Raw genomic sequence first — 25,649 nt, 5'->3', positions numbered from 1 at the left:
TTTTTAAGTACTTGAAAAACATATTCAGAACTACAAGAGGGTTCAACCACCAGACACATGAGAAAGGCAATTTCACATTTCTCTGTAAGTCCAGGAAATATAAACAGATCTGTTTCTTAGGAAAGCTCAAGAAAAATGTGAAGAAAGAAAATAGAGGCTTTAGAAGCATAGTCTAAGTTTAAAAATGAATAAATCACATTTGACAATAATCTGCCAATTGTGCGACTAGTCACATTGATTAGAAAAGGTGGTTGTAGATTTCTCTGGGGTAGTGAACCCTTGATCTGCATAAAACTTCAGTCTCTTTTGGCCTTAAATAAATTGGGAGAGTGGAGAGAGAGGGAGAAAATGTTATCTGCTATAGCTTCAGTGAGCAGGAAGCGATGTGTGCCATGATGATAAAGACAAAATAGGGCCCTCTGGTCTTTGCTATTGTCGTTGCATAAAAAGATTTAAAGGACTGACTTCCACTGAGCAGATTGAACAATAAATAATGGCTGCTGACATTTAAACCTATCTCCAGATCACACAGTAAATCTGTGGGGATGATTGAGCACAAGTCTTAGAATCATTTAATATTCAACTGATCCACTGGTAGAACAATGGGCTGATTTGATAATATGGTGATATTCTTATTATCTGGGCTCACTGAAGAAATAAGCATTCTTAAAAACAGTTATTTTTGTATATACACTGAGGCTTTAAAGAAAAGGTCGATACTCATCTCCATGCCTTTTTCGGAAATTATTCTGGGAGCTTGGTATCATCAGCAAACAATGAAAGATTTCCTGACTTCATGGGGTGTACATTCTAGAAGAGGAAGCAAACAATAGAAATAAATGGATTAAACAAATTCATTTTATAGTATGCTGGGAAGTAAATGTTCTTGTTAAGGTGGCCGGTAGCATCTTAATTACCAACACCTTACCTTTCTTGGTTTCCTCCGAGCATGAGGTATTGTTGCGCCTATTCTTATTTTATCTTTCATCTCATAGATGGGCAAATGTTTGGGGAGTACTTACTAAACTCCAGGCATTGTGCTGGGTGCTGGGGATTCAGCAGAGTATGTGGCGTGTTGTAGCTACCCCCTTATCTTCTCAGTCCTCTCTTTTCTCAAGCCACTGATGGCCTCCTCTCCCCCTTTAGCAAGCCCCTTCTTTTCTGTCTGCTCCATACTTATTAGGATTTTCCTTCTATATTTTGTCCACAATCCTCTTAGATCCACATGCTTTATTTGTGATCTCACTGACTTTCTGAGTCTCTAACTGTCATTAATGTGCTAATAACTCTATCTCTCCATCATATCACAATAATCCATTTATTTATTCCTTTAATAAATATATACAAGCATTTACTCTTTTCTAACCACTACCCTGGGGAATTCAAGAATATGTAAAAAGGACATGATCTTTGCCCTCATGGAGATTACAGTCTAATGGAGGAGACAGACAAAAAACAACTGAACAACTGAACAAGAAAATGAATGAAAATAATAACACATTTTAACAATTTTCACAATTTAACAATTTTCATGCATGAAACAAACAAGGGGAGATGAATAAGAACATATGAAATCTGCTATCAGATAGGATGGTCAGGATGGACTCTGTGGAAGGAACATTTGGGCATAAATTAAATGATACACATAAAACAGCTTAGCGAGAGTCTTCAGAGTTAAGACCATTCTAAGTGAAGGGAATAGCATAAGCTTATGCTAAGGTGCTGAGGGGGGGAAAATGTTGCTGACCTCGGTAAATGGATGAAAATGAACTTGGGAGAGGGTATTGTAAGACTAGTTTGGAGAAAAACATAATAGTGAGATAATGCAGGATCTTGAAGTCCTGAAAAGTAATTTGGATTCCCTTTTGGGTAGATTTAAAAGGAACTGAATTATTCTAAGCAAAGGATTGATGCAATGTAATTCACTTCTTTATTATTACTCTTGCTACTAAGAAGAAAGTGGAATTAGTGATCCCTTAAGAGGCTGTTGGAGTTCAAATGAGGGATGCATAACTGAACTAGCTGATGGCAGCAGATGTGAATGGAAGCCAGTGGATTTAATATGAATGTTTCAGCATAAGCAATAGGACTCGATATTGTTGGATGGTGTGTGGTAGTTGGGAAAAATGGAGGAATCAGAAATGATTCATAAGTATCTTGCTTGAGAAAATGGGTGTATGTTGGTGTCATTTCAGAGTTTGAAGGTAATCTACTTCATGAATTATTGCCACAGTTCTGTATTTTTCTACTGGTCACTAGGCTTTTATCTCTCCAGTCCATCTTTCATCATGCAGAAAGAGAGATTTGGCTCTTAGACATAATTTGATTCTTTCTGGCTCCTATTCAAAAGTCCCTTTTGATTACCCAATGCTTATAGTTTTAAATATACAAACATGTTGGATTGGGATTCAACCTATTTTCTGGCGTCACTCTGCTGCTGCCCTCCATACCCTGGGTTGTTCCTTTCACAATGAATGTCATGCCATTCTCTTGATGCCACCATCATATTTCCCATACTTTTTTTTTTTTTTTTTTTTTTTTTTTTTTTGCCCAAGACCTGGAATGTTCTTCATCTTCTTCTGCACCTGGAAAACTCTGATTCACCTTTCAGGACCCTGGTCCAATGTTTTCTTCTTAAGGGACCCTCCTTGACTTCTTTAGATAGGGTGACTTGATGGCTATCAATTACCATCTCTCTGCTAGAGCATTTACTACATTTTGTAATTTGCCAGTTCATACATCTGTTTTTGTTAGACCTGCATTTCTCCAAGCATGATAATAAGACCACTTGCATTAGAATCTCCTGAGATATTTATTAAAAATGTAGATTCCTGGCTCATTCTCATTCTCTTTGCATCAGAATCTTTCTGAGTGGAGCCTGAGAATCTCTGCTTTAATCAACTCTTCAAGTGATTGTTATATATACTAAGCTCCAAGAATCACTGCAGTGGGTTTTTTCAAGGGCAGAGCCCTATCTAATGCTTCTCTTTCTCTACCACTTAACACACAGGACATGCTCAAAAGATGTGTTTGGAATGGATACTGATTTCAAACTAATATATATTATTTATCTAACATACCAATTATTCATTCAACACATAATTAACTCTGATTAGTACTATATTATTAGCAAGTTTCTAACATTCTGGTTTTTCATTCATACTGTGTGAAGGTCTTTTAAAAACCCACATGCTATAGCATTGCAAGAGAAAATTAGACATTTATTCCTTCACACAATCTTAAAAACAGGGAAAAAAATCCAAATCTCAATTTCTCCTTAGAAATGATGTTTTCTATAATGTTAGCCAAGATATGCACAAACAAGAGAGATAGAAATAATTAGCTAAAATGTTTGTAAGAAGTACACATGTCCAGAAAATTCACTGAAAGCTAACCGTCCCATAGAAGTAGAGCACACCACAGTGAACCCTCAAGATTACAATTAAATAGGCAAGTGAAATTTAGTTTCTCTTCTCACTTGTTAGTGCCCATATATGTATGTTCCATAACACTTTTCTCTGAGAGCATTTTTTTGTTATTCATCATTTATTACTAAAAAATAATGACTCTCATAAACTTTGAAAGTATAAGTACTCATCTTACTTTTCTTGGATTACCTTTTGTTTGGACCAACTCTGCACCAGGATTCCTGCCCTAGTCTTCCTGCCCAGCCCAGTCTGCCATCCCTCCCCTGCCTCTCACCTCCTACCTGAGGCTATATTCGGCCACTTTTTCCCACAGGTATGCAGTTGAACTGCTGAACAATGCAGAGTGGCTGCGAAAGCTGAGGTTAAAGGCTATGGGGAAAAGTCTGATCCTTAGAGAGAAACTAGGGAATGCGAGATCCAAGTCCAAGATGGCCTAGGGGAGAGGACAGACCACAGTAAGAGTGGGAAGGATATCCTCTACCTCAGGACATCTTGAGGCAATGGTCAAACCCACAAGGAGCTAAGGTAAAGGAGAGATGGAGAGGGAGGACTTGGCCATCATGTTATTAACATGAAAATTCATTTTCTAGTTGATTGTACTAGAATCAATCAATTCTATACCAGGTGAAACACATAGCAGCCACTAAAAATACAAATATGTTGAGTTCCTCAAGAGAGAGATACCCATGAGCCCAAATTCTATTTGCATAAGAAGATAAATAGTGTTAATATCTCAATGAAATCTTCAGAATGATAAAACTGTCCTGAAAGACTCCAGTATCTCCTTTCCCTCTTCCCTTCCTTCCCTTCCTTTACATTCCATGTGAAGCTCTGTGAATCTAGGATTTTCCTGCTTTTTTTCATCCTAGGAAGGTTAAAAAGTAGGAAGATTACTGTTTGTTACCTTGGACAAATAAAGTAGTAACCAGGCCTCTTCTAGGTCACTAACATGAGTCTCCAAATCTGATATCAGCTTAGAGGCAAGAAGTAGCTTCCCATTGAAAACAACACAAACCAAAAGCCTCTCTCACCTGACTGATATTGGCTGAAATTCTGACAGAAAACACAGAACTACTTTGCTCCACAAGCAGTGTTAAAATCATTGCAAACAATAAAAATAGGAAGGAGGAAAGATAACCTAAATTCCTGACAGTGCATTAGGTATGCTTATAAATTATTCATACATTTTCAGTCAAAATATAATGTAAATATTTTCTACATAAATATCTACATAAATATTCCCAAATTTATGTAGAAGAAAGTGAGATTCAAATAGAAATTGAGCACATAGGTATTTCTTGTGTTGAGGGACTGAACCTATTTGTGTTTTTACTGGCTACTATATATATAACCTGATAGGTAATTGATTGATTTCAATTGAGTACTGTTTACTCAATTGATTACAATTAACTGAAAGTGAATTTTAATCTTGGATCCCATTTTCTACTGGTTTCTACTTTTAAATGAAATCTTTGGTCTTATGATTTTTCAGCCTGTGCAGTGAAATTGTGACCCAGGCTTAGTTACCAGGAATCCAGTGATCCTAAAACCATTCTAGTAACTAAAGGGAGAGATTGGTTACTGTGAGCCATGAAAACAGCTGGATAACCAGCTGGATAGTTCTTATTTAATTAGGATGGTTTAGTGCTGTGTTAGATGAATAACCTTAGAATCTTCTTGCAAAAGTACCTGGGGTTAAGATTTTCCTTATACTATATGCTACTCACAAGGAAAAACACCAGAATTGTACTTTACTGGTTCATTTGATAAACATTCATTAGGGACCTAGAATTGTATTCCTGGGCTTACAATAGTTCACAAATAGAAAATACTTACATTCTAGAGGAGGGATAATAAACAAAGCAAATAATAACAAATAGTATCAGATGATGATAAATACCGTGAAGGAAAATAAAAGCAGGAGATGGAAATGGAGAGGTCAGGGGTTAGAATTTGAGATTGGTCAGAGAAGTCATAAGAAGGTGGCTTGGGAAATAAGATGAAAAAGAGGTGAAAAAGTAAATCATGTGGCTATCTAGAAGGAGGTCTATTCCATGCAGAAGAAACAAACAGTGTAAATGCCCTAAGGTGAGATAAGCCTGGAATATTCAAGGAATAATAGAGCAAAGCAATGCAGAAAATAGTAAGAAAGAAAGTCAAAGAAGTATCAAGGGGCCTTGTAAACATTATAGAATTTTTCTCTTATTTGGAATGAGATTAGAAGCAATCAGAAGGTTATGAACAGGGTAATATCACCTGATTTATATTTTTAAATAATAATTTTGCTGTTGAGGGTCAAACACAGTGGGAAAATGAATGAAACAGAGAGGTCAGAGTTAAGAGACTGTCTTGGTCTTTCAGGCTGTTGTAACAAAATACCATAAACTGGGTGGCTTAAAAAACAACAGAAATTTATTTTTCACAGTTCTGGAGGCTGGGAAGTCCAAGATCTAGGCACTGGCAGATTTGGTGTCTGGTGAGGACCCTCTTCTGGTTCAGAGTCAGCTGCCTTCCCTCTGTGACCTCACATAGTAGAGGAGCAAGGAAGCTCTCTGGGGTCTCTTTTATAAGAAAACTAATTTTACTTGGAATGAATTTAAGAGAGGAAGGTAGCTAGAGAGAGAAGCAAGGCCAAGAAATTTTTGTTGTTGTTTTTTTAATTGAAGGAATATCATCATTTTTCTAAGCTGGTAGGAATAATTTAATAGCAAGGAAAAATGAGATCTTGCATTAGAGAAGAAAATGGTGTATCTAAAGTACAAGTGGAAGGTTAATCTTAGGAATACGGACCACAGTTACGAAAAGAAAGGCAGCGTTTGTGGGCACAGGTTTTAGTAGGTTACTTAAACACAGTGATGCAAGCTTATGGAAGTTCTCTTCTGATTATTTCTATTTTCTCAGTGAATAGGGAAGCAAAGTCATGAGATGAGATGGAAGATTGGATAGGAGGTGACAGAAGTTTTAGATAGAGAAAAAGTAATGAAATGACCATCTTGGAGAGTGAAAGAATAAACAGATCAGGGAAATAGGGGCTGTTTGAGAATGATAATGAAGCTTTTGTGTATTTTTCTCTATTCACCTCAGGAGTGCAGATAAAGAGTAAGTGCAGAGTTAGAATTAACCAGAGATGAAGTTTTGTTAAATTACTAGTATTACAAAGAAAGAGAGGGAAAAGGGAATGAAGAATGCCTGCTAGTGTATGAATGTATTCTAACAATAGACAACGGAATTAAGCTGTATAAGGAGGCAACTATTGACTTGACAGAGGTAAAAGGCAGTGATGAAGTCACATGATCTGGTGATATCCAAGGAACCTTGCAGTCATGGTTCTAGCAGTATGAGCTGGAGAGATGATGATGACAGTCTAAAAGGAAGAGGCTTAAGACTGAAAAATGGTCAAGGCATGGGGGTGAAGGATTTGGAAGGATTGTCTACATAGATATTGAAATTGTCAAGAATTACAATACGAGTAGTGTCTAGGATAATGACTAATCCAATAACCAAAATCTCCACGGAACTTGTTTTTGAAGTTAAAGTGAGTGGAAGAGAATAAAAGTTGCTATTGTGTGTGTGTTTTTTAATAAGTCTTAATCTGTCTTGAGATTTTTGGAATACACTAAAACTGGCTTTATTTCTTTCCTTATCCAGATTACTTTCTTTCCCCTACCCTTATTCTTCAAGGTCGAGATATCCTTCTCTCAAACCTTAAATTTCCCTACCTTTTGCTTTCCCCCTCACCTGCACTTTTCCTTTTGCCAGCATCTCTTCTAATACACTAATGCTGTCTTTGCTTCTTTTTATCCATAATCTCTCTCCCATAGCTCAAGTTTCATTAATGGGAGAGTGAAGTTTGGGATGATCAAGACCAGAAAGAGATTTAGGGCCAGAGACAAAAAATATGAGAGGAAAATGGGGCTGACATATCTAATTTATATCACCTCCTAAGATCTATTCTACTCAACTATCCATTAAACTCTGTTCCGACATGGTCTTGATATATTTACATCTTGGGCATGGTGTAAAGTTGCATGCATGAGACTCAATATCAAGGCATTACCTGAATAGATTCAAAATATTCTATGATATGTACAAATGAGTGAAGTAAATTTGATTGCACATTCTGAAAATGTACTCAGAGCTTCTCAAATGAATGTCTTTCTACAGAATAGTAGCAATAATGATGACTACTATGGTTTCTACTGCAATAACAACAAATAAAAAATCAGCTCCTTTTATGACCGAATTGAGCCCTTTGACTTTTGACTACAACATAGCACTGCTTAATAACCAGCAGAACCTATTATTCTCTACCTTACCTTGCATACCATGGAGCTTGCCAACTTGCATTTAAAAATATTTAGAGGATAGACAGCAGCCCTAATTGTAAAAGATTGTTTTATGAGAGGAGATAAGAGGTCATCAAATGACAGCTAATAAATACACTTCTTTAAGTGCTGGGTGTGGTAAATTATAGACATTTGCACCTGAAATAAAGTATCTAAAAAACAAGATATATTTTTAAGTTGTTATCTACTCTGTAGCACAATTATGGCTAAACATTTACATTCAAATTCTTCTTGGTTCCAAGACTTTAACTCAATTCAATTAGTTTGACATTCTTTGGTATCAGGAGTAAGACAAATTCAAAAATGAATAATGAGCTGAGCTGATCTCTCACACAGCACTGGAAGATTTTTTTCTTTCCTTTTTCAATAGCTAGAAATCTTCATTCTCATTGATAATCTTCCTGTATAATTTCTCCCAGCAATGTTACCGTTTCTTTGTCATACACATAAAATTTGTGGCAACATCATTAGTTAGTCTTCAAATGTCAGCCTCTCTGGGCTTTCCCCTTACATTTATGGCTATATTTTCATCAGCCTAACACTGAGGAGAATTAAATTTGATCGATACTTATGTAGCAGATCTGGATGACTGGTTGTTGATGGTGATATTTCAATAACTGTATAATTCTCATCTTGGTGCATTCATATTTAGTGCCCCAGAGTCTCTTTCCCAAGAGGCTGAAAAGTAAGGATCTTTAAACATATTTTATGAAATACATGTGCTGAATTTCAGTGATAGTGTTCAACTTAAATGTGGAAGGCTGCATCTTTTGGGAGCTTGTTGATATCCTTGCTACTGAAAATGTGATCTGTAGACTCCTGGGGCATCACCTGGGATCTAGTTAGAGATGCCTTGCCCACACTTATGAAATCCAGACTCATTCTACATCTACTAAGACAGAATCTGTGTTTTATCAAGCTCCCCAGGCGATTTGTATGCACACTAGAAATGGAGAAGCTTTGATCTATGAGATTTCCTTTGTAGCTATAGAGGAATGGAAAGGGAATGCAGGGAAACCATGCAATAAATATTCATAACATCTATTCATTTACTCAACTTGTATTTATTGGGTGCCTTCTATGGGCCATTCACTGTGCTAAGAGCTAGGGCACAGCAAAGAAAAATTAAGACTCTGTGTATATGGGGATTACAGTTGTGTAGATACTTTGCTATGGACCTAGCATTGTACCAAGCAATATGAGACTGCAAAAGAAGTAAAATTCATTTAGCCAAATATTTTTATGTAATTAGTACATGCACAAGTACTCTAGAGCTACAGGAATTTATAGAAGTAAAAGCTCTGCCCTTAAGAAGTTTACATCTAGTACCAAGACATGTTTCCAGCTCCTACAATTCAATGAAGCCAACAAGATTCACATACACCAAGCATTTTGGGAATTATACAAATATAATAGTGTTATGTGAAGTAGGAATAATGTTGCAATTGGAAAGAGGGAAAGAATATTACTTAAAGAACTCATTAGATTACATTTCAGAATGAGACCTGCAATGGCTATTGAAAAATACAAGGGAAATTCATGGTGGACTCAGGAACGAACTATTTCCAAATGGATTATGTAGAAAATAAAATTATAAAATAACATAATGAAGCTAGATTCAGAATTTGGGATCCATTGAGTTTCCTTATAAAAATATATACAGTTAGATCTATTAGAAAATGCACTGAGGAACCTGTACCCAGATTGTAGTTTCAAAGGAGTATACTGTAAAAGAGTTTAACATTTAAAGGAATATAAAATGGCCATTAAGCCACTTCTTCACACAGGCCATGCAAGTATCTGACCCACATCTCCAAGTGTAGGAAGGGCTAGTCCTTTGGAAAGGCAGGGGTTTAGAAGTCAAGAAACCTAAGGTTTTGCTTCTTAATACCTCGTCTAAGTTTTGATGTCATAATGTCCATCACAGCCCTCTCCTCCCTTACTGGTAAAAAAAACAAATAATGTTATTTCTGCCTCTGTTTCAGCAAGCATATGATGATTCCCAAACAGTGCCCCTTACTCCTCCATCCATTCCCAAAGAATTTCACACATCCAGTGTGACTGCCTCTCATAGAAGCAGGTAATCCAAGCAATGTAGTTCTCTAGTATGCTTGCTTATAAAGTTCCACAGAGTACCTACAACAACCACAAGGCCTGGATTTTTCAGGATAATTGTGTTTTAAATATTTCATCACAAAGTCTCCCTAAACACATTTTTTGCACTATGTAATGAAACAGGAAAAAACTGAGCTTCAAAACCAGATGAATGTGAGTTCAAATCATCAGATAGTTCTTCTATCCTCTCTGAGACTTAATTTCTGGACTGTAAAATGAAGATAATACTTTATGAAAATTGTTATAAAGATTATGAATAATGTATGGAAAGTCTAACACAGTGCCACACAAGACTAAGCCTATATAGAAGGTAGATTGTATAGCCAGCTATTGCAACATATAATATATGATTCCTATATATGTATTCACATGTTTTTCCCTTTAATGCCTTAATCTACCTGATAATTTTCTATTTCATCGTGCTCAGTGCCCATTCACCTTCACTGAAGTTTCTCCTCCACTCTCTACACCCTTTTTCTCACCCCTATTTCATTCAGTACAATCATATTTCTCATGGACATCAAATCTGTCATGGAAAGGTCACACATAACCACAGAATAAAGCTAAAGACACCCTTGAAGCATATCTTTCCCTCTCCCCCACTCATTACCATATATGCCCCAAAGAAAGAAACTAAAGTCTAAGCATAATTAAATTAGCTTTATTCTTTCTCCAGTTCTCTTTTTTATGGAACAAGAGAGTAAAATGATATTTACAGCAGGTGCTCTATAAATTGAAAGGTGAATGATGAAATAAAAACATCGTCTTTATTTACTAATTACTAAAGGAAATTTGATCTCCTACTGTAATCAGTCATTGTAATATGTATAGGATGATAAAAAATTTAAGTCCCTTTGAAAGCTCACATTTCAATGTGAGAAACAGTTACAATAAAATGTAAAATCTATAAGAAAGATACACAATTTAAGCTAATTTTAGCTGCTGTAACCAAAAAATCACATAATGGTTCAAATATGATAGCAAATATTTCTCATTCATAATATTTCATACTTTAAAATGGATGATATATCAGTGTGTAAATTTTCTCCAAGACAGAGTTCAGGGATCCAGGATCCTTCCCTCTTTTAGGCTATTCTACTCCTGGGTGTAGTGGTTAGAAACAGAAGAGGAAATAGATGTACACACATCACTTGTACTCACGTCCCATTGGCTGTAACTCCATCATATGGCCACATCATACTGAAAGAGAAGCCAGGAAGTGTAGTTATGCTCTTTACTCAGAAAGAGGATGGATGTGGTAATCAGTTAGCCAGATTCTACCACAAGAGGTACATCCAGAGTGCTATTGGACCATGAATTTCTCAAAGTGTGAAAGCTTTCCACCCCTTTCCAAGGGTAGCAATGAGAGTGAGATGGGGTCTGGAGGTATAATAAGGTTAACTTCATTCAGAAGAGATGTATTAAGTACATTCATCTTGGCAGTCATTGTATTAGACATCAACCAGAATCAGCTGCTATCTTCAGGAAATTTATGGTCTACTATCTTGAACCATCATCTACAGCATCACCTGGGAGATTATGGGAAACCCAGAACTACTGAATCAGAATCTAAATGATTCGTATGTAAGTGAAAGGTTAAGAAGCACTAGTGTAGGGCATTTCATAGCTACTACCTTCAAAGAACATTATTCTGAGCCCCATGAATTTGAGAGTCAAATTCTACAAGGACAAGCGCCTGAGGTCAGGAAGTTGGTAGGCATGGGTAAGTGCTGCTGGAGAGAACGAAGCTGACCAGAAGCCCAGGAGAGAACATTAAAAAGGGGCCAGTGTGGGTATCTGGGCAGGACATCAATATCCACTAGCTTACACAGTGATGAATTCATCAATGTCTTCACAAAGATGTATGTTACATATCTACACACTCTTCTACACAATTATATATATGTCCCCAAACATTGAAAGTTACAAGCATTAATGAAACTAATAAGTTAAATATACTGTTTTCTGTATATTGGGAAGAGAAGGGGATGCCTCTCATACAAAGCAGTAACATAAACATTCTGCCCTGTGTATTTTGTACCTGAATAAAAGTCAAAAACTCAAAATACTGGACCGGGTTTACACTTTCTAATATGGGCATAAACGTGTATAAAATTTCTCAACTGCTTTTACACAAATATACTTATGAATGCATTTAAAATCCTAAAAATATAGAGAAATTTATGCCAGCCCTACTTTGGTGAGGACTTACAACTTCACTTGCTTTGTAAGTGTGTCTTATACCATTTAACTGCTTTACTATTACCTGTTTGCCCCCTAGCTTCTCTCTCTTTTCTCCCTTTGCTTCTTCCTTTCTTTAGGAAATATACTTGCTATTCTGAAGTCTGGAGTATATGACTTGGTAAATAGAGAATGACTGAAAGATTGAAATCTAAGCAAACAGCATACTTGATATAAGAGGAGATAGCTTAGAATTTATAATTAGAAGCCTATTTCAGCTTCCTTCATAGCACTACTGAAATCCTTTTCAGGGGTATCTTGACTGCCTTGAAAGTGAATGTCATTGAGGATTTTTTTGCCCTCTCTTGTTTCCTTGGCAACAGGTTGGTGATGCAGCAGCTGAAATCCACTGTGTCCCTGGAGATGCTGGTGTGGGCAGGTCACAAACCACTGGTAATGGCTGCAGTGGATACCGAACTTGACCAAATCTTTTCATTCTAATCCTTCTAAATGCATTATACAAAGAAATTGACTTAATAGAAGAATGCTTTGCAACATAATTATTGGCATGACTATCAGCAAGGAAAGTATTAATCCTTCTTTTAAAAATAGCTTACCTTTGCACACATAACTTAATAGTGAGTTTTAACATGTAGAAGTTTCAGGTTATTGTATACATTGATTCAGTGTCAGAGCAATACATTGAAAAAAGGCGTTCAGTGTTAATATAAAGTCTGAAAGAAAGGGGCAAGAGATCAAGAATCAGGACCCTTTCCTTTAGATTTATGTCAGGCACATGGTCCTCTTCGGGCAGCCACGTCCAACAGCTACTCTGTATCCCTTGAATGTTCTGAAACACATCATGCCTGTGATCTGCAGAGAAAACGTGGAGGGACTGTAAATGGATCTCATCTGTCAGTGTTCTTTTCTAGAAGACAAGGGAAAGTGGGCAACTAGGAAAAAAAGGTCAGCTGGGCTGGGAGCACCATTTAGGGAAAATGTACAAGATGGCTGCAGGGACAGACATAAATGGAAATGGCTATAACAGTCTTAGATGGACAAGGCAGCTGGAATACAGATGGGCCTACTGCCAAAGATGGGATGGCTTAGACACTCAGGAATGGGTGAAAGGGGCTTTATGTGAACATGATAAACAGAGGGAGATGCAGGTAACAAAACCATAAGGACCTATTAGTGGAACATGTGAGCAGAGAGGTCAGAATTTGACAAGGAAAAAAATTACAGTTTAATTCACTTAAAAAGTAGATTTTAGAACAAAATGGATTTCTTTTTAAGATAGTTGAATCCAACCATTTGTTGAATTTATGCTGAGAATAGATTCAGAAGAAAAGAAGGCATGAAAGAAAATGTGTTTAGCCTAAAAAGTATGCAGGGGAAACGAATGCTGAGAAAACATAGTGAGAGTGAGGGCTGGGTGGAGTCTGAGAGACAGATGAGCAAGATTATGTAAAGGTAAAACAGGAAAAGGAAAGACGAGGAAGTCAGACTAGATAAAGATGCTATTCCAAAACTATCAAAGGAAAGAGAGTGCCTACTATGGGTAATTCAACTGAAGAAAAATTACACTAAACATGTGTACTAAACATGTGATAGTTATCATGAAGCGTGCTGAGAAGTGTTATTTTAATATGATACATTTTGCAGTGGCCACATTATAGCTTGTGAACATTCTGAGTGATGAATTCCTTCTGAAGACTAGAAAAATGTACATGTAACTTGCTTTTTGTCCTCCAGTACTAATAGCCACTTCAGGTACTGAGGAATAAATATCTTGGGAAAAGACATTTTATTTATTTTAAGAACATGCTCACTGATCTAACCTTTTGCTCCCTCCATTGACATAAGCAGCATAGCCCAAATAAATCAAAAAGGTAGTTTTCCTTCATGTTAAGGTCAGAACACATAGCATAGGAACATGAAGAATAAAAAGGAACAATCAAAGAATTCTTGGGCCAGGCACTGTGGCTCATGTCTGTAATCCCAACACTTTGGGAGGCCAAGGCAGACAGATCACCTAAGGTTGGGAGTTCAAGACCAACCTGACCAACATGGAGAAACCACATCTCTACCAAAAATATAAAATTAGCCGAGTGTAGTGGCACATGCCTATAATCTGAGCTACTTGGGAGGCTGAGGCGGGAGAATTGCTTGAACCTGGGAGGCAGAGGTTGCGGCGAGCCAAGATCGCACCATTGTACTCTGGCTTGGGCAACAAGAGCAAAACCCTGTCTCAAAAACAAACAAACAAAAAAAGAATTCTCTCACTGTTGCACTTAGTGGTTAATTGCACTGATTCTGGAGTCAGGTAGCCTGTGCAGGAATCGCAAATCTAGTTTTTAACAGATGAGTGGCCTTGAGAGAGGAAATTAATTTGTCCAGGCAACAGCATTTCTGTCTTTAAAATGGTGATAAAAACAATACCCACCTCATATGGTTATTGTTAGAATTAAATCAGGAAATTCATGTGAAACTTTCAACACAGTTCTTGGCACATAAAGGAATCTTAGTTACTATATTTTATAATTGTCAAAATACTTGACTAATCAATCTAATTTTGAAACCCAATGGAATTCATTATGAGTTTAACGTCTAGATCGGGCAGCTATGTTGAACAAAATGGAGTAAATGTCTCATTCCAATTCTTTATCTGATAGTACATCTGATACTACCTCATATGTAAAACTAGGTTTGCTAATGCTTTCAGAATCAGTCTATTAATATTAAAGTGTTAGGCAATCATAGGCTTTAAATTATTTTTCTTCTATTTTCCCTTGGATGTTTCCCTTTTAAAAATAGTATTCAAATTTATTTAATTCCGTGAATTTAAGTCATGCTAGACTTAGAGAAACAGTATCTTTTTAATCAAACGATGGTTCATTACACATTCACTGAAAATTTTTGAATCACCTTAAAATGCTGCCTGTGATATTCCTTTGCTATTTTCTTTTCTGTCTCTTTTTTCTTTTTTTGTGGTAACCTATATGGATTTTATTGAAGTGGAAACAGAATAGAAAAAGGAATAGAATTGAATTCATCTTGGTCAAGTATCTTTTAATGCAGAGCAGAGGTCAGATACTTGATAAAATAGGAGTAAATGTTCTAGGTCATGCTGGCACCATCAACAGCAGTAGAGCCAGAGGATAAAGGAGGATATTTGAACAAGGAGAGCAGGGGACAGCCCACAGGATGGTGAACAGACCACAAGGGTAGTGATGTTTCTACATGACAATAGACCATCAGCAGTTGAGTGATGAAGGAGATGAAGGAGACTGGACCCTCAATACCAGAAAAGAAGGGCAGAGCATAATGATGGCTAGTAAATTAAATGAATCATAACCACATATTCAGGCAGGCAGGCAGCAGGTGTGAAGAATCCAAGAGAGAAGCAGGCTAAGAAGTGGGTAAAGAAGTCAAATAAGTGGCTGGGCACGGTGGCTTACACTTGTAATCCCAGCACTTTGGGAGGCCGAGGTGGGTGGATCACGAGGTCAGGGGATTGAGACCATCCTGGCTAACATGGAGAAACCCCATCTCTACTAAAAATACAAAAAAAAAAAAAAAATTAGCCAGGCATAGTGGCGGGCACCTGTAGTCCCAGCTACTCAGGAGGCTGAGACAGGAGAATGGCGCGAACCCAGGAGGTGGAGCTTGCAGTGAGCCGAGATCGTGCCACTGCACTCCCGCCTGGGAGACTGAGCAAGACTCCGTCTCAAAAAAAAAAAAAAAAAAAGTAAAATAAGCAAAAAGCAATATTTACTATTGAATTCTATTAAATGTTTAATACCAATGTTTCTCAAACTATTCCAAAAAAATTAAAGCAGAGTGAATTTTTCTTAACTCATTCTATGAGGCCAGCATAACCCTGATACCAAAACCAAGCAAGTACCCAACCTTAAAAGAAAACTACAGGCCAATATCTTTGATGAACATAGACACAAAAATCTTCACAACCAAATACTAGCAAACTGAATCCACAACACATCAAAAAGATGATAAACCATGTCCAAATGAGATGTATCCCAGGAATTCAAAGATAGTCAATATATGTAAATCAATAAATGCTATATATCTCATCAATAGAATGAAGGACAAAAACCATGTGATCATTTCAATAGAGGCAGAAAAAGTATTTTATAAAATTCAGTATTACAAAATTCATGATAAAAACTCTCAATAGGTAGGGCACGGTGGCTCATGCCTGTAATCCCAACACTTTGGGAGGTTGAGGTGGGTGGATCACGAGGTCAGGAGTTCGAGACCAGCCTGGCCTACATGGTAAAACCCTGTCTCCACTAAAGATACAAAAATTAGCCGGGCATGGTGCCAGACACCTGTAATCCCAGCTACTAGGGAGGCTGAGGCAGGAGAATAGCTTGAAAGTGGAAGGCGGAGGTTGCAGTGAGCCGAGGTCATGCCACTGCACTCCAGCCTGGGTGAAAGAGCAAAACTCTGTCTCAAAAAACAAACAAACAAAAAACTCTCAATAAATTAGGTATAGAAGGTAAGTACCTCAACACAATAAAGGCCATATATGACAAAGCCACAGCTAACATCTTACTGAAAGGGAAAGCTTTTCTCTAGGAACTAGAACAAGGTAAGGATGCCTACTCTCATTACGCCTATTCAGCATAAAACTGGAAGGGCTAGCCAGCACATTTAGGCAAAATAAAGAAATAAGGGACATTCAAATTGGAAAGGGGGAGTCAAACTCTTCCTGTTTGCAGATGAGATGATCTTACATATAGAAAAAACTAAAGGCTTTACCAAAAAGTTCTTAGGACTGATAAACACATTCAGTGAAGTTGCAGAACACACAATTAACATGTATAAATCAGTAGTGCTTCTATACATGAACAACAATCAATAATAAATCAAGAAGGTAATTCAATTTATAATAGCTACCAAAAAAAAAAAAAAAAAAAAAAACAAGTACCCAACAATAAATGTAACCAAGGAAGTGAAAGACCTCTACAAGGAAAACTACAAAAACAGTGATGTCAGATGGTTTGGCTGTGTCACCACCCAAATTTCCTCTTGAATTGTAGTTCCCATAATTCTCATATGTTGTGGGAGGGAGCTGGTGGGAGATAATTAAATTATAGGGTCAGTTTCCCCCGTATTGTTCTCATGGTAGTGAATAAGTCTCATGAGATCTGATGGTTTTATAAAGGGAAACCCCTTGCACTTGATTCTCATTTTCTCTCTTGCCTGCCACCATGTAAGACATGCCTTTCACCTTCAGCCATGATTGTGAGGCTTCCCCAGCCACATGGAACTGTGAGTCCATTAAACTTCTTTTTCTTTATAAGTTACTCAGTCTCAGGTATGTTTTTATCAACAGTATGAAAACAGACTCATACAGATAAAGGAAATTAAAGAGAATACAAAACAAATGGAAAAAGCATCCCATGCTTACAGTTGGAAGAATTAATATTGTTAAAATGACAATACTACCCAAAGCTATCTATAGACTCCAGCCAATCTCTATCAAGATACCAATGACATTCCTCACAGAAATAGAAAAAAATTATAAAATTTGTAGGAAATTACAAAAGACCCCAAAGAGCCAAAGCAATCCTGAGCAAAAATAACAAAGACCTCAAAATGTACTGCAAAGGTGTAGTAACCAAAATAGCAGGATACTGCCATAAAACAGACGCATAGACCAATAGAACAGAATAGAGAACTCAGAAATCCACATATTTTCAACCAATTGATTTTTTACAAAGGTGCCAAGAATTCTCATTGGGGAAAGGATAGTCTGTTTAATAAATGATGCTGGGAAAACTGGATATCCATATGCAAGAAGAATAAAACTAGATCTCTACCTCTCACCCTAAACAAAAATCAACTCAAGTTGGATCAAAGGCTGAAATGTAAGACCTGAAGTGATAAAAGGAAGAAAATATACTAGAAGAAATAGAATGATACTAGAAGAAAATATAGGGGAAATGCTTCAGGATATTGGTGTGGGAAAATATTGCATGAATAAGATCTTAAAAGCACAGGCAAAAAAAGCAAAAATAAGGTAGGATTATATCAAACTAAAAAGCTTTTGCACAGCAAAGGAAATAATCAAAGGAGTGAAAAGATGACCTATAGAGTAGGAGGAAATATATGCAAACTACTCATCCAGTGGGGGATTAGTATCTAGAATAGACAAGTAACTCAAAATCTCAACAGTAAAAAAAACCTGATTTTAAAATGGGCAAATGATCTGAATAGATATTTCCCAAAAGAAGACATACGAATGGATAAGAAATATATTTTTAAATGCTCAACATCATTAATCATCAAGGACATGCAAATCAAAACCACAATGAGATATCATCTCACCTCGGTTAGGATGGCTATTTCCAAACAGACAACAACAACAAGAACCAATGCTGGTAAGGATGTGAAGAAAAGAGTATTTTTATAACACTGTTGGTGGGAATGTAAACTAGTACAGCTACTATGGAGAACAGTATGGAGGTTACTCAAAAAACTACAAATAGAATGACCACATAATCCAGCAATTCTACTACTGGGAATTTATCCAAAGGAAAGGAAATCATTCTGTCAGAAATATCTGCACCCCCATGTTTATTGCAATACTATTCACGATAGTCAAGATATGGAATCAGTCCAGGTGTCCAATAACATATGAATGGATAAAGAAAATGTGACACATATATACAATGGAATTCTATTAGGCCATAATAAAGAGTGAAATCCTGTCATTCATGGCAACATGGATGGAATTGAAAGATGTTATGTTAAGTGAAATAAGACAGGAACAAAGAGTTAACCACTGTATGTTCCCATTTATATGCAGAATCTAAAAAAACCGTGATCTCCCAGAAGTAAAAAGTAGAACAGAGGATATTAGAGGCTGGGAAGTATAGTGGGAAAGGAGGAATGGGGAGAAATTTGTTAAAGGATACAAAATTACAGTGAAATAGGAGGAACAGATTTTAGCGCTCCATGCTACCTTAAGATGACTGTAGTTAACAATAATACATAGTTTTGAATAACTAGAAGGAGGAAATGGAATGTTTCCAACACAAGGAAATGATAAATATTTGAGATGATGCATATGCCAATCACTTTGCTCTGATCACCGTATATTATATGTATCAAAACATTACTATGCACCCTGTGAATATGTACCGTTATTATTTGTCAATTTTAAAAATTAAAATAAAAAAATATATACCCAGCAACCAGGGAACTATTAGTCTTTTATTGGTGCAGCATCATTCTATCTCATCCAGAAATTTCTTGCAGATTTTTATTGGGAAAGAAATCCTTAATGTGAACAGCCTAGAACTCGCAGATTTGGGGAGAGAGGTCAGTCACCAGACTGAAAAGAAGAAAAGAAGAGGTAGCAGCTCAACGTAGATGTAGAACCAAAACCTGTTTGATGATAAATTCAGATAAATCACCAAAATCAGATGGCATCCACCCAACAATCTTCAAAAATTTTGAGGTTGTGACTTTGGGAATCATGTTTAAACTGATATCCTGTCTCTGGAAATCATTGCTGTGAGGGGAATTTTCATTCTTTGTTTTTCTCCAAGACTCTCCCTACCTTGCACAAAATACCTGAAGGTTCAGTAGGCCATTTTCAAACCTGTATTTTTCAATCCTCAGGAAAATCTCCAGAGGAAGAAATGCTTGCCAACCAGAATTGCAGGGAGCCAACGTGGGCCATGTTCAGGTGGCTTTGAGGAAAGTAACACTGACCTCAAGCTGCAGGGTGGCACTGGTGCCACAGGAATGCAAAGATAAGGGAAAATTAAAGGAATGAGCCATCTAATGTGGGAGGAACACAAGTATAAAGCCTAAGAAACACATGACTAAATAGTTAAACTACCGGGTCTACTTATTAGTACATAGACTTTATATCCCCGATTTTCCTTCAATTATAGAAAAGTTGACTTTGCACTTTAAACGGCAGGATATGTGTATATATAAAAGTGTGTGTGTGTGAATGTAGGTGTGTGTGTGAATGTGTTCTTGGATTCCTGAGTCACTGAGCTGAGTCCCAGAAGCTAACAGAAGATCAGCATGTGGAATTTTTTACTTCTCACTGTAAGAACTATTTTAAGAAAGTAAATAATAATAGCGAACCAGTGTAAATTTTATTAGATTGTGCTCCTGTTGACCTATATTTTGAACAATTTAAAACAAATAAACCCAGTTACCAGTAATTGTTGGTAACACAGAGTTACCAATAATTCTTCTAATATACACTCAAGAAAAATAAAAACGTATAGCCAAACAAAACATTGTACATGAATGTTCACAGCAGTGTTATGCATAATACCCCTGTATTAGCTTGTTTTCACACTGCTATAAATAAATACCTGAGACTAGGTAATTTATAAAGGAAAGAGGTTTAATACAGTCACAGTTTAGCATGGCTGGGAGGCCTCAGGAAACTTACAATCATGACAGAAGGGGAAGCAAACACATCCTTCTTCACAAGGCAGCAGGAAAGAGAAATGCAGAGTAAAGGGGGAAGAGCCCCTTATAAAACCATCAAATCTTGTGAGAACTCACTCACTATTACAAGAACAGCATGGGGGAACCCTCTCCCCCATGCCTCATGATCCAATCACCTCCCACAGGGTCTGTCCCCTAACATGTGGGAATTACAATTCAGATTATAATTCAAGATAAGATTTTGGTGGAGACACAAAGCCTAATCATATCAACCTGAAAGTGGAAACAATCAGCATGTCCACCTGCTGATGAATGGATAAACAAAATGTGGCATATCAATACAGTGGAATATAATTTAGCAGTGAAAAATAATGAAGTTCTGATATCTGCTCAACATGGATGAATCTCGAAAATATTGTGATATATGAATTAAGCCCATCCCAGAGGACCACATTGTGTATGTTTCCATTTATATGAAATATCCAGAATAAGGAAACCTACAGAGACAAAGTGATAGTTGCCACGGGGTATGTGAGGCAGAGGATAAATGAAGAATAACTGCTGATGGTTATGAGTGCTTTTGAGAGGGTGATGAAAATATTTTAGAATTAGATTGTGATGATGGTCATACAACTTTGAAAATATACCAAAAACCTCTTAACTAAACATTTTAAATGGATTAATCATAAGGTATGTGAATTAAATCTCAAGTTTAAAAAAATGAACCACTCAGAATTTAGGAAAAGTACTTCCCCTGGATGTAAGCTAGTATGATGCACCGGGTAACAGTATGGGTTCTGGAATCAGACTGCCTGGATTTGAGTACAACTTTGCCACTTACAAGCTATGTGATCTTGGGCAAGTTACTTGACTACTTTGTGCCCCAATTTCTTCATCTTTAAAAGGGGTGGATAATTGTACACACCTCTTGAGATATCCTTGAAGATTAATTAATAACATAAGTGCTCAGAACAGTACCCTGCACTTTGCACAATAAAACCATTTACTATTATTATCATTATCAGCTTTACTGATGTGTTACCTTGTTGGGACCTGAGAACAGGGTCACACCCCAGAGAGTAGAAGGTGATAATTCTCTTAGGGAAGGTCATTATTCCTATTGGCAATCAACCTGGCAAGCCACTGACCTTTGGAGAGGTAACGAGATCTTGGAATATATGACATAAACATATCACAAAGTCTAGGTTTTTATTTTTCTGAGCCTTCTGACCCTTGGAACCAGAATTCTAGAGATGCTTGAGTCGGTTTCTGGTGATAAGGTTATGCTGGTCTCTACCTCACAGGAAGGCTTAGAAGGCAGGGAGCCTCACAACTCATCAGGAACTATCTAAGGAATATTTGGGTGTGCAATGACTGGCCCTTGAGCTCTGAGTACAACCACATCCAGAAGCAGTTGTGTTACCCTATGAGTTGTGATTCCCTTTTGTCGATGAGGAACTTCAATAAAGTCCTATTAAAAGACACAGCCTGGGCTCTACTCTGCTATGGGAAGTGAAGAAAAGGGTGCATTCCATCTATTCAATGAAATGTCATACAGGAAGGCAGCCTCTGGCCCCATCTCCATCTCACTCCAAGGTTAGTGGGATGGTTGCGGAATTCACCAGGGAGGTCAGGTTTCCCAGATCACAGGAGGAAATCAGCAGATGTGCAATAGGCCTATAGATAGAGTAGAATTGGTAAGTCCAGAGCACTAATGATTAGGAAAAGAGGCAGAGGCCCAGAATGACAAAGGATCCTGGTTGCACAGCACCATCCTGGACACTAGGGGAGGAGAGGACTAGGTGAGGAAGGGTAAGGACTGACATCCTTTTACACTGACAGGTGGTGCTGAGAACCATCATAATTGAGGTACTTAGGTTGCTATAAATGTGCCCATACTTTCAGACTAAGAGAAGAAGTTTAAAAAATTCCACAATCCTTATATTCAAGGAGCCTATGACCCAGTGTTTTTGGACTGTCAAGTAAATAGAACAATCATAAAGGCAAACACCAGATTTTCGGGTAGCTTGAGCCCTGAGAGATCCAGGAAGTTTTCTTCTTATGGAATATGTTGAAAGAAAGTCTGAAAGTAGAAATTTATAGTAACCTAAGTACCTCAGTTATGATGATTCTCAGCCCCCCTGTCAGTGTAATAGGATGTCATTCCTTACCTTCTTTAGTACAGGTGAACTAGTCAAACTCTTTCAAAACCCAGGAAATGAAGCTAAAGCTTCCGAAATCAGTTCCACAACATCTTCCATAAAAAGAAAACTTCCTGGATCCCTCAGGTCTCTATCTACTCCCAAATCCTGTGTTTGTATTCATCATTGTTTTATGATAAAGTCGTAAAATAGTCCCAAACAACTGACAATCCCAAACACTGGGTTACAGGCTCCTTCATAGAAGGATTGTGGAATTTTTCATACTTCTCTTTTCTTCTGTTTTTTCATTTTCCTTTTAGATTTCTGGGTCACATTGCTTAACTGAACTTCCTATTCTTATGCCAAGCACACAGAAAGTACTCGTTGAATGAATGAATCACCAGTTGAGGATAATTTAATTATGGGAAGTAGTTAGAATGCAACCACACTTTTGTGTTAAGCTGGGATCCAGTCACAGTGCTTTTGTTCCTTTACTATCCCTGAGATGTACTGAGCTGTCTGTTCTGACTCTCCCATTTCTGCTCAGTTCAGCCCCTTCCTTTTTTGGGCCCATTTCCTCCTGTTCTCTATTCTTTGTGCCCTCTGAAGCTCCTGTTTTCTTACCAAGAACATTGCAGCTATGTTCAGATCTTTTCTGAAAAAGACCTTACACATTGTTGTTTAATGAATGCAGGACCTTTTACCTCTGGGGCTGCTTTATCTCAGTTCCACTGATTCCTCTTCTTTCAATTAACATTTAAATGTTGATGATTCTAGAATTAGACCATTTAATTTTATTCTTCTCAGTTTATATCATCTCTCCTGAGGGAACTGGAGACTAAGTATAAGGTGAACATTGGGAAGAATGAAGAGATAAGGCCAGAACATTTAAGTTGGAAGCTGATTGAGGAAAGATGTTAATGCTATGATATAGAGTCTATTTTGGAGGTCAGGGGTCATGGTGGGTATGGATGAAACGTTCTTAAGAACAGGAGTTGCATAAAGTTATGATTCTGAAAAATAATTGTTTGTGGGTTCTAAATGGACTAGTGACAGGAGAGCTTGAGTCAAGGAGATTGGGTGATTTGAGCTGACCCTGGGAATTGGCAGTGGTATAGGTGGGAGAGATGGATTTAACATATTTCCAAGGGAAAAAAAGTACAAGATGTAGTGACCTGTTAGACATAGCAGATAAAATAAAAGAAGTGAAAGGATCCTGGAGGTTTGGGCTTGGGTAATGCACAAATGGTGAGAAGTAGAAGAGGACAAGAATAATTTGCCATAATCTGATGTGGTGGTATTATTAAAGTAATGTCTCTAGGTCTTTCTCAGTCAGTGTCTCATATGGATGAGTGGCAGCTAATTCATTCTATTAGAAGTGATATAGGCAGGGCCTCAGTTAACAGATGACAAAAATATTTCAACTTGAAACTTTATTTAACCAAGGCTTCATAGCTCTTTCCACATTAACCAGGATTACCACAAAGACATAGCGTAAGAGAACTAACATGAAAATCAAAATATTTACCTGAGTCCCAGTTATGCCACTTATCATCTGTGGAAGATAGAGTATTTCACTTGTTTGAGCTCATGTTTTTTCTCATCTGTAAAATGGAAAGATAATACCTCACAGGGTGGTGATAAAAGTTACATAAAACAATGTATAGAAAATTGATTTGTGAGCCGCCAACACATAGTTGGCTGGGGGAAATTTAATGCCAGTCTTAGGAATCATTTAGACTGAGGGTTTGAAAAGGCAAGATTTAGAGTTAGAAGTATGCATCCAACATTCTGTTATAACTGCATGTCTATATTGTGATGAGACTTGGGGGGGGTAATCCACCAAATAATCTAAATAGCTCCATGAGCGTGACGTTATACTCTTATACTTCACAGACAGATGGTGTGTCTAAGATGGAAGAGACCTCAAGGATCATATTGTTTTCTTTTCTAGATGATGAGTCTGAGGCAAGAGAGGTGATACAACTTATCTAAGATCACAGAAACCACTGATAGCCAGGATAAGACCCATGCTTCTCAACTAACTCCCGGCTCAGGGCTCCTCTGCTGTATTACAGAACATTCCCCTGCTACTGAAAAAAAGACATCTCATTCTGGCCAAGGAGTCATCATCTTTTTTTTTTTGTTTAATTTCCGTTTCATAAAGCCGGAATAATTTCTGGTCCAAAACTATTCTTTGCTGGCCTGGCTGATTTACCCAAACTGTTTTTCATTTTATCTTGCCCTGAAAACTAACATTTTTCTTTCTTTGGGGGAAAAAAAAGAAAAATGGCAAAGCAATGGAAAACTTCTACTCATAACTTCAGCATTTCTAAACCCTGAGGCAAGGGAGAGGAGAGGTAGAAGTGGCTTCACACTGGCAAGGGAATGTTAGCTGGAGCACTCTGCAGCCTTGTAGCAATGGAGAACTCGTACTGTGTGAAGGCTGAGACTCAAAGTGACAGGAAATGTATGTTTTTTGCTTTTTATGCCACTGCTCCAACCTGCCATGGCACTTGTAGAAATCCCGTTTTGATCATCTGGTCCTTACCATCTCCATTCCCATAATAACCACTTCCCAATTCCTTATTGAGGAGACTCTTGACAGAGGTCACTCCGACACCAGGTTGGGCAAGGAAAGAAAGTGAAATGAGAAAGGACTTCTCTTGACTCCCATGGTGACTAGAGAAACTGTTAGGTGATTCAGAGTGGGGGACCTTGTGTACCATCTTCAACATTGACTCATTCAGGTACATTCTCCTTTGAGTGCTGAAGCGTGCTCTAGGGATGTATTAAATGGAGAGTGAAGATATGAACAAAGCTCTGATGATCTCCCATTCACATCCAGGGGGCAGGAACTATGCTTTCTTTATCTTAATATCCTTTGCACTTATCTCAGTACTCTGCATATAGAAGAGTGCACAGTACAGTTCTGTGTTTGTGGTGTGTGTGTTTAACTTGTTGACATGTAGTTCATGTACCATATG

At 37.4% G+C, this 25,649-nt stretch overlaps 1 long non-coding RNA gene across 1 annotated transcript in view; it reads left to right on the top strand.

Moving 5' to 3' along the window:
- The window catches only part of LOC139362058 (uncharacterized), a 62,865-nt gene extending 38,039 nt beyond the window's left edge, over positions 1-24,826 (top strand). Inside the window, exons 2-3 of the long non-coding RNA XR_011620346.1 lie at positions 12,454-12,523; positions 24,617-24,826. This is a non-coding gene — a long non-coding RNA (uncharacterized lncRNA). The remainder of the gene's footprint in view (positions 1-12,453; positions 12,524-24,616) is intronic.
- The last annotated feature ends 823 nt before the right edge of the window (positions 24,827-25,649 follow it).

This window comes from Macaca nemestrina, chromosome 2 (genome assembly GCF_043159975.1).
Source record: "Macaca nemestrina isolate mMacNem1 chromosome 2, mMacNem.hap1, whole genome shotgun sequence".
In the NCBI taxonomy this organism is placed as follows: Eukaryota; Metazoa; Chordata; class Mammalia; order Primates; family Cercopithecidae; genus Macaca; species Macaca nemestrina.
The sequence above is the reverse complement of the archived record's forward strand: the minus strand, read 5'-3'. Positions and strand labels throughout refer to the sequence as shown.